The sequence below is a fragment of the Rana temporaria genome, chromosome 11 (assembly GCF_905171775.1).
Source record: "Rana temporaria chromosome 11, aRanTem1.1, whole genome shotgun sequence".
NCBI classification, from domain to species: domain Eukaryota; kingdom Metazoa; phylum Chordata; class Amphibia; order Anura; family Ranidae; genus Rana; species Rana temporaria.
The window spans coordinates 139,781,708-139,792,774 of record NC_053499.1 but is presented as its reverse complement, the minus strand read 5'-3'; positions in this window follow the sequence as shown (position 1 = coordinate 139,792,774).

Sequence of the window (11,067 nt, the reverse complement as noted above, 5' to 3'; positions counted from 1 at the left end):
AGCGGCAACAGTGACACTAATACAGCGATCAGAAACCGATCGCTTAGTGACACTGGCAATAGGGGTGAAAGGGTTAACTCTAGGGGCAATCAGGGGTTAAAACCTTTATTTATGGGGGTACCTAACGCTATATAAACCTGGCGGCGAACCTCAAAAAAAACTAACTGCCTAGCGGCAACAGTGACACTAATACAGCGATCAGAAACCGATCGCTTAGTGACACTGGCAATAGGGGTGAAAGGGTTAACTCTAGGGGCAATCAGGGGTTAAAACCTTTATTTATGGGGGTACCTAACGCTATATAAACCTGGCGGCGAACCTCAAAAAAAACTAACTGCCTAGCGGCAACAGTGACACTAATGCAGCGATCAGAAACCGATCGCTTAGTGACACTGGCAATAGGGGTGAAAGGGTTAACTTTAGGGGCAATCAGGGGTTAAACCTTTATTGGGGGGGGGGTAGGGGGCTACCCTGGACCTAAAGGGGCCTAAACCTAACTGCCCTGACACTTTTTTCTGTCACACTGACACTAAAAGCAGTGATCAGAAAATAAATGATCACTGCAATCAGTGACACTGTGACAGGGGGTGATCTGGGGGTGCTGGGGGGGTGATCGGGGGGGGTTATGTGCCTATGTGTGCTGTGTCAGTGTGCTGTTGGTGCAACTCACAGTACTGACGTCTTCTCTCCTCTGGAATCAAACGAAAAGACCGCCAGAGGGGAGAAAACGTCACTTCCTCCCTGCCTGTGTTTACAGTTACACAGGCAGGGAGGGCTCTGCAATCCGATTCGCCGAGGGAGATCGAGAGGGGACGGCTGGAAACCAATAGCCGCCCCCTCCTCCCGGACCTCCCGTACACCGTTCCCGGCCGCCGCATGTACCGGAGGGGGTCCCGATCGGACCCCCGAACCGAGGTAAGGCGGGGACGTACCTATACGCCCATGTGCCTGTACGTGCCATATTGTGGACGTATATGTACATGCGGTGGTCGGGAACTGGTTAATAAAAGACCACATGGATGAGTTCTTGCTGGAAAAAAACTATTTAAGCAGCAGACAACATGGATTCATGAAAGACAGAAGTTGTCAGACAAACCTGATTTCCTTTTATGAAGAGGTAAGTAAAACCCTGGACAGAGGCGTGGCTGTGGACGTGATATATTTGGATTTTACAAAAGCGTTCGATACAGTTCCGCAAACACAGCTCATGTGTAAGGTAAGGTCTACAGGATTGGATATATCAGTTTGTAAATGGATAGAAAACTGGCTGAAAGCCAGAATTCAGAGAGTCGTGGTTAATGATTCTTACTCTGAATGGTCCAATGTTATCAGTGGTGTACCCCAAGGTTCAGTGCTGGGACCCTTACTTTTCAATATATTTATAAATGATATTGGGTCTGAGATCAAAAGTAACATTTCTGTCTTTGCAGATGACACCAAGCTATGCAGTGGAATAACGTCCTTACAGGATGTCTCCAATTTACAAGCCGACCTCAATGCTCTGTCTGATTGGGCGACTAAGTGGCAGATGAGGTTTAATGTAGATAAATGTAAAGTTATGCACTTGGGGGCTAAGAATATGCATGCATCATACATACTAGGGGGAGTACAACTGGGGGGGTCTGTAGTGGAGAAAGATCTGGGGGTTTTAGTTGATCATAAGCTCAATAATGGCATGCAATGCCAAGCTGCGGTTTCCAAAGCGAGCAAAGTCCTTTCTTGTATTAAGAGAGGTATGGACTCCAGAGACAGAGATATAATTTTGCCCCTGTACAAATCATTAGTAAGACCTCATCTGGAATATGCAGTTCAGTTTTGGGCACCAGTTCTCAAAAAGGATATAGGAGAACTGGAGAAAGTGCAGAGAAGAGCAACCAAACTGATAAGAGGCATGGAGGAGCTCAGCTATGAGGAAAGATTAGAGGAACTAGATTTATTCACTCTTGAGAAGAGGAGAATAAGGGGGGATATGATCAACATGTACAAATATATAAGAGGTCCATACAGTGAACTTGGTGATGAGTTATTCACTTTACGGTCATCACTGAGGACAAGGGGGCACTCTTTACGTCTAGAGGAAAAGAGATTTCACCTCCAAATACGGAAAGGTTTTTTCACAGTAAGAGCTGTGAAAATGTGGAACAGACTCCCTCCAGAGGTGGTTCTGGCCAGATCAGTAGATTGCTTTAAGAAAGGTCTGGATTCTTTCCTAAATGTACAGAATATAACTGGGTACTAAGATTTGTAGGTAAAGTTGATCCAGGGTAAATCCGATTGCCTCTCGGGGGATCAGGAAGGAATTTTTTCCCCTGCTGTAGCAAATTGGATCATGCTCCGCTGGGGTTTTTTGCCTTCCTCTGGATCAACTGTGGGTATGAAGTTGGGTGTATAGGATTTTACTGTGTTTTTTTATTTTGTTTTTTGTGGTTGAACTGGATGGACTTGTGTCTTTTTTCAACCTGACTAACTATGTAACTATGTAACAAGAAGGGGCCATCCCCAAACTGTTCCCACAAAGTTGGGAGCATGAAATTGTCCAAAATGTCTTGGTATGCTGACGCCTTAAGGCAATGGTCATCAACCCGATCCTCAGTGCCCACTAACAGGCCAGGTTTTATTTTTTACCTTGGGGAGATGCAGACTAGAATACTGCAATCACTGAGCAGCAAATGATATCACCTGTGATGTGATTCTGTTATCTTGCAAACCTGGCCTGTTGGTGGGCCCTGAGGACAGGGTTGATGACCACTGCCTTAAGGGCCAAGCCCAACCCCTGAAAAACAACCCCACACCATAAACCCCCCTCCATTAAATGATTTAGACCAGTGCACAAAGCAAGGTCCATAAAGACATAGATGGGCAAGTTTGGGGTGGAGGAACTTAACTGGCCTGCACAGAGTACTGACCTCAACCCGATAGAACACCTTTGGGACTAATTAGAGTAGAGACTGTGAGCCAGACCTTCTCATACGACATCAGTGCCTGACCTCACAAATGCGCTTCCGAAAGAATTGTCAAACATTCCCATAGACACACTCCTAAACCTTGTGGACAGCCTTTCCAGAACAGTTAAAGCTGTTATAGCTGCAGGGGGGGGGGGGGCAACTCAATATTAAACCCTACTGAGTAAGACTGGGATGTCATTAAAGTTTGTGTGCGTGTTAAGGCAGGTGTCCCTATACTTTTGGCAATATAGAATAGGAAGACCTAGAAGCACCCAGACTAACACCCACCTATCAAGGCCTTTTGATACCTCAGTAACGACATCCAAGAGACAGCCTACTTCTTGCTTTAGGGGTGAAGGCTTTTCAGAGGAGTACTCAAGAGCCTTCACCTCTGGCTGGTGGCAGATCTTGGCCACAATCTGCCTGTATTGTATTGCGAAGCACAGAGACTCAGTGATGACATCACTGGTAGAGTTGAGTGGACACCTGGATGTTCGGGTTCGGACCCGAACCCGAACTTTAAAAAAAAAGTTCGGACCCGAACCCGAACTCCGAACCCCATTGAAGTCAATGGGACACGGACTTTTAGTAAAAAAAAAAAAAAATGCACGGAGGTCCCCCCAAATTCAATAACCAGACGCTTTAGGTCTGGTATGGATATTAAGGGGAACCCCGCCGTCAATTTAAAAAAATACATGACGTGGGGTTCCCCCTAAATATCCATAACCAGACCCTTCAGGTCTGGTGTGGATTTAAAGGGGAACTCCACCCCAAATTTTAAAAAAAAATGGCGTGGAGTTCCCCCTAAAATCCACACCAGACCCTTTATCCGAGCACGTTGACCTGGCTGGCCGCAGAGAAGAGGGGGGGACAGAGTGCGGCCCCCCCTCTCCTGAACCGCACCAGGCCACATGCCCTCAACATTGGGAGGGTGCTTTGGGGTGCCCCCCAAAGCACCTTGTCCCCATGTTGATGGGGACAAGGGTCTCATTCCCACAACCCTTGCCCAGTGGTTGTGGGGGTATGCAGGCAAGGGGACCCCCAGATCCTGACCCCCCCTTTGTGAAATGGTAATGGGGTAAACTGTACCCCTACCATTTCACGAAGGAAGTGTAAATAGTAGTTTTCAGAAAAAAACACACACACCGTAGAACAAATTACTTTATTAATTAAACAAAATAAAAATCCAGCTGTGAAAATAGATGATCCCTGCTCCAACGTTGTCTCTATCCAGCGCCTGGTGATCTCTCCAGTGACGGCCGGTTGGTCCAGCGATGAGAAGATCCATCCATTCAGAGCACAGCTCAGCGAATGACGCGCCGGAGCTTTGACGTTTCTTTTATAGGGGAGGCGGGCCACGCGTCACGTGACCCCGTCCCCCTCTGACGCACACTCTGCTACGTCACTGGGACAGCCCAGACATGCGCCACAGTGTGCCCCATTACCATTTCACACAGGGGGGGCAGGGTCTGGGGGTTCCCTTGCCCGCATACCCCCACAACCACCGGGCAAGGGTTGTGGAAATGAGACCCTTGTCCCCATCAACATGGGGACAAGGTGCTTTGGGGGCACCCCAAAGCACCCTCCCAATGTTGAGGGCATGTGGCCTGGTGCGGTTCAGGAGGGGGGGGGCGCACACTGTCCCCCCCCTCTTCTCTGCGGCCAGCCAGGTCAACATGCTCGGATAAAGGGTCTGGTGTGGATTTTAGGGGGAACTCCACGTCATTTTTTTTTTAAATTTGGGGTGGAGTTCCCCTTAATATCCATACCAGACTTAAAGGGTCTGGTTATTGAATTTGGGGGGACCTCCGCACATTTTTCTTTTACAAGGGGCATGTTTGGGCTGTCCTAGTGACGTAGCAGAGTGTGCGTCAGAGGGGGACGGGGTCACGTGACGCGTGGCCCGCTTCCCCTATAAAAGAAATGTCAAAGCTCCGGCGCATCATTCTCTGAGCTGTGCTCTGAATGGATGGATGGATGTTCTCATCGCTGGACCAACCGGCCGTCGCTGGAGAGATCACCCGGCGCTGGATAGAGACAACGTTGGAGCAGGGAACAGCATCGATTGTCTATTTTCACAGTTGGATTTTTATTTGGTTTAATTAATAAAGTAATTTGTTCTACGGTGTGTGTTTTTTTCCTGAAAACTACTATTTACACTTCCTTCGTGAAATGGTAGGGGTACAGTGTACCCCATTACCATTTCACACAGGGGGGGCCAGGATCTGGGGGTCCCTTTTGTTAAAGGGGTCTTCCAGATTCTGATAATCCCCCTGCCCGCATACCCCCACAACCACCGGGCAAGGGTTGTGGGGATGAGACCCTTGTAAATTTGGGGTGGAGTTCCCCTTAAAATCCACACCAGACCTGAAGGGTCTGGTTATGGATATTTAGGGGGAACCCCACGTAATTTTTTTTAAATTGACGGCGGGGTTCCCCTTAATATCCATACCAGACCTAAAGGGTCTGGTTATTGAATTTGGGGGGACCTCCGCGCATTTTTTTTTCCCGAACTCCAAACCCGGACCCGAACTTTCAGCAATTATTTGGGTTCGGGTCCGGGTTCGGGAAAAACCCAAAGTCCGTACCAAACCCAAACTTTACAGTTCGGGTTCGCTCAACTCTAATCACTGGGTCTAAAATAAGGTAAAAAAATGTAAAAGGTTTTATTAAAAATTTTAACTGGCATGTTGATGGATAAAGGAACCGGCGAAGGCAAAACATAAGCAGGTTAAACGTCAACTTTACATAAGCTAAACCTTGATGAATTGTTACAGTAACAATAAACCAATAAAATATAGTGATGTAACAGATTTAAATATTGTTTGCTAAAATTGGGCTTTGGAGGAATTAAAGAGACATATATTCAAAGCATTTGATTTTGAACTAAGAATTTTTCCAACATATTATAAGCTCTCTGTGCAACCAATTGCCGATCTTTTCTTTGCTGTGGAGGAATATAAACACGTCTCATTATACTTGCACTATATTAAGCAACCATAGTCTGTTCACAGGCTTTGCACGGCAGCTGATATCTCTCCAGACGTTGGGGATTAGTCAGTTGGTGGTCTGTCAGTCACTGTAAACGAGGGGATTATGTGTAGTCTGAGCCTAGAATGGTAGACTCCTTCAAAGCACTGCGAATTAAGACACCCATATACATGAGATCACTGTCTCCCGATCCGCTAATTTTTTTGCCACAATCTGATGTATCATAACTATAAGCAGCTTCAAAAATCCAGGATAGGGGTGGAAAGTACATATCTGAAAGGTTAGAAAGTGTTGATCGTTCGTTACTGTTTTCCCTGTCTTAAAGGGGTTGTAAAGGGAAAAAAAATGTTTCCCTAAATAGCTTCCTTTACCTTAGTGCAGTCCTCCTACACTTACCTCATCCTTCCATTTTGCTTTTAAATGTCCTTATTTCTTCTGAGAAATCCTCACTTCCTGTTCTTCTGTCTGTAACTCACCACCGTAATGCAGGGCTTTCTCCCTGGTGTGGAGAAAGTCTCTTGAGGGGGGAGGGGGCGAACAGGAGTGTCAGGATGCCCACTAACACACAGCTCCTTTCTCTATCTGCAAAGTAGAGAGTGTCCTGACTTGCCTGCTCGCCCCCTCCCCCCTCAAGAGGCTTTCTCCACACCAGGGAGAACGCCTCGCATTACTGTGTGGAGTTACAGACAGAAAAACAGGAAGTGAGGATTTCTCAGAAGAAATAAGGACATTTAAAAACAAAATGGAAGGATGAGGTAAGTGAAGGAGGACTGCACTAAGGTAAAGGAAGCTATTTAGGGGAAAAAAATCCTTTACAACCCCTTTAAGTGTGGGTGCAGGGTGTCTTTCATAGTCTAAGGCTGGTTATGCTGTATATGGATAAAAAAATAAAAAATTATTCTTTCTTCCACACAAGAGTTAGAATACACTGATTAGTGACTGCAGCTGATTGACTGCAGTTTGCTGATCAGGATTTTTTTTCCAACAAGTCCATTTAACAAAAGTCAATCTTAAGTCCCATACACACGATCGGACATAGCACTATAACCTGCCAGTATCAAATTTTTTGATACTGGCAGGTTATAGTGCTATACAAATAAGCACTTAAGATCTTTGTGGGTCCTAGTGAATTACCCATATTAGATCTTTTTGCCGTTTACATATGTTTTTTATTTTATTCTGTTTCCATGACGTTTTGCATGAGGATCGTCACTACCTATGTGGCTGGAGTATACCATTGGTATGCTCTGTTTACCTGAGATTTTTTGCCCATACAGTCAGTTAACTTTATATGGGTTTAATTCTTGTTTTCCAGTAGTTAAGATGGCGCTATAGCATCTTCTTGGCACTCACAACGAGGCTGTGTCATATATTGTATGTATTTAAGTGGTGAATCAGAACGCCGCCCGTATTCCGTGACCACGTCCCTCTAGTGACGAAACGTTGGGGGGAACGACGTTCTGACGTCACCGCGTTGTGCGCCAGACCTGGAAGATGCGGGCTGCTGAATCGAAGAGCCAGCTGGCTCGATTGTATTTTATATGCCTTGTCTCACTTCTTCGATGTAAGTGTGCATTTTTATGTTACTTATTAAAAAATGTAAGGGTTTTACGCTATGCCAGTCCCTTACTTTTTTTTTATGTGGTGCATCCTGAATTGCTACGTTGTTTGAGCCATCTTCTATGCAATATTGAACTGCACTGAGGGATTTATGCTACCAAGAGAGACCCCAGGCTGGGATATCAACCATATACGCATATTGATCTACTATAATTAGAGATCACGTCCACTCCGGCGCAGTGTTATTGTTTGATGGAGGCACTATCCTGTCAGCACTTTTCCTGGACTATTGGATTCGTTGAACACTGGGGATATTTAAGTTTATATGGACACTCTGCATTAGTATTTTTTTATATATTAATTTTTTTTTACCTTTGACGCTATTGTTAATGATATTCCTAAAGATTTTTTTGGTTTGTTCACACGGACTGGTATTTATTCACTTGATAATTTTCAGGTTTCTACCAAATTTAGGAATTAACCCCTTCTTGTTATCTTATTGAGGTCTCACAGACCTATTTACAGATTCTGTCCGGGATTCAGAAAGGACTTACAACGGCGTATCTCCAGATACGCCGTCGTAAGTCCAAATGAGCGCCGTTGTATCTATGCGCTTATTTAGAAAGGCAGTTATGCCTGAATTTGGCCAAGATACGACCAACGTAAGTCTCCTACGCCGTTGTATCTTGGGTGCATATTTACGCTGGCCGCTAGGGGCGCTTCCGTAGATTTACGCGTTGAATATGCAAATGACCTAGATACGCCGATTCAAAAACGTACTTGCGCCCGTCGGATTTAGCTACACCGTTTACGTAAGGCGTCGGTCCGGCATAAGTTTACCCGTCATAAAGCAGGGGTAAGTCATGTTAGGGTATGGACGTCGGAAACGTCGGAACAGCGTCGTATTTTACGTCGTTTGCGTAAGTCGTACGTGAATGGGGCTGGGCTTATGTTACGTTCACGTCGACAAAGCATTGAGCCAACGTATCTTAGGGAGTATTTGCGACGTGACTCTGAGCATGCGCGCGCATGCGCCGTTCAATCAGTAATGCATTTACATGGGGACATGCTTCATTACAATACAACACGCCCACTGCCTTGCTACTTTGAATTACGCGGGCTTACGCCGGCCCATTTACGATACGCCGACGTAACTTTGGGAGCAAGTGCTTTTTGAATACAGTACTTGCCTCTCAATGTTACGTCGGCATAGAGCATAGGAGATGCGTTACGCCCGCTCAAAGATACGACAATGTATCTGAATCGCGGCCATAATATTTTTTTTTCACTCAGTCCGTGTTTCATAATTTTAATTGATATTTATCTAGCACTTCATTGTCACATTTTAGCTTACAACAGCGCAGCTCTTCCTTTGACCATTATTATTAGTGTTGTATAACATTTTCAGCTGCCGCTTTACTATTTATCGAATTAGCGCAGTACACCCCTCTTTTTCATAAATGTAGACCAGCCTTTCTCAACCTTTTTGCACAGCAGGAACTCTTGAATAACTTTCCAGTCTCAGGGAACCGCTGCTAAAAATTGCTATTTCTATAACTCATGGTACATTAATGTGATGGTCAGTGAGAATTTCTGAACGGCTCTAAACAGCGCAGATCGGATGGGATTGTCGCCATTTGGCTCTGCTCGGCTTCCGGCGCCCCCCACCTTAGGCCAAACACAGTACTTCACACCGCTTTGGTCTGAATCCTGCTCGTTTTGCGAGACAACACTCGTAAACCGAGTTAGGATTTTTAAAAATACAGTGCTAGTATTGCGAAATGCTCGTTAACCGCTTTACTTGCAATCCGAGGTTCCACTGTACCTCGCGTAATTGAAGAACAGGAATCCATAACTAAAGGTGATGTGTGCTAAATCCTGAGGTTGGCACATTCGGATATGGAAAGGGGGAAAAAAAAGAGAGAAAGAGAAGAGGGAGAAGAGCTGGAGAATAGGGTGAAATTGAGGGGAAAAAATTAGGAGAGGGTTTGAGAGAACCTTGGAGGACTAACCTGTGAAATTCAGTCAAGGAACGTTCTCATCTTAGTCAACGGGTGATAACATATTTTTCAGTGAGTCTGAAGTGGAAAAATGTATCCAGATAAGCCATAGAACCTTACATTTTTCAAATGTGTCATTGTCTAAGGCCAGCATCTCCTCCATACGCATGATGACATTGACAGTAGAAACCCACAAGGATAACGGAGGTTAGTAGTTGTTTTCCAAAATAGAAGGATCAGTTGCCTGGCAGCTGACAGGAAAGAGCACAGTAAACTGCATTTCTGAGAAGCTATGAAGCCTGGACCACCATCATTTTTAGTATGACATGTTTATAATAATAAAAAAAAAAAAAATACTTCTAATGACTTTGCAATCACTTTAATATTGATTGAGAGAGTTTCGTTTTTTAACTGCAGCAGCGAAAAAACAGGTCTCCTGTCCTGTCAGACAGGGTTGTTTTGTGTAGAAGGTCTGTGGACTGAAGTGTGGACTGAAGTGCAGGACTGGGGAGAGTATATCTGTGGCAGACGCCATTTTGTGTGGTTCTTCGCGGGTCCTGGTTCCAGGTGCGGCACCCACCTTCAGGGTGTGCGCATCCAACGGACCCCGGCGATGGCCTACCAGGCCGGTGTCACACGCTACGCGGAGCTCCATGTTGCTGAAAGGGGCCCCAATGACTTACTGGGTTCCCAGCTCTACTGAGGAGATCCCAGGCTGGATGCCGTTCGATGGGGGGGGCGGCTTGAGGAGAACCCGGAGGCAGGTTGTCCAACAGGGCTTGAACGAACCATCGGGGATCTGGTGACCGGGACATTGACAGGTACACTTCAACTGTCAGTGACCCTTACCTAATCTACTGGGAGGATTCGCTCAATCTGTTCGGTTCACTTAAAGTACTAGGCCTGTGGCAGAGGCCTGTTCCTCCAGCAATCTAAAGTGACACTTTGGCTGCCAGGCTCGTGGCAGGAGTCTGTCCGGGGGCGCTTCACCCACTCTGGCTAGAGTGGCGACAAACTGTAACTACTACTACTGTGCTGTCGAAAGCAGGATTGCTCCTTTCATATCCAGGCCTGATACTGCAAAGTTCTCTATCACTTCATCAACCTTTTCTCCCTATCTCATGTTGATGTTGGCTATGTTGGGCCGAAAATGAAGCATTTGAAAATCTTCTTTGATTGACTAGACATTCACTCACTAATCTACTCATCTACTACACCCCTAGACAACATTGAGAGGTAACTCAATATGCCGATCCCAACAACAACCAGCGGCTCCTGAGGGGGTAGCGCTACATATACTGTATATAATTCATTCTCAGTGCATTAAAAGTCCAGTCAGGGGATATTCTCTCTTCTGTCTAGATACTTGGATGTGACACTTCATAGAGACATACCCACCGATATTTACTACAACATGAAAAATACTCCAAAATTTCTTTGCAGCAGATAGCTGAAAAAATGAACAAAGGTCTCTTGCATTTATTTATACAAGATCCGAGTCTGTAAGAGAATCTGTAGGGGTCTGTAAGTTCATTCTAAGATAAGCAGATGTCTTGCCTCCAGTCCTTCTC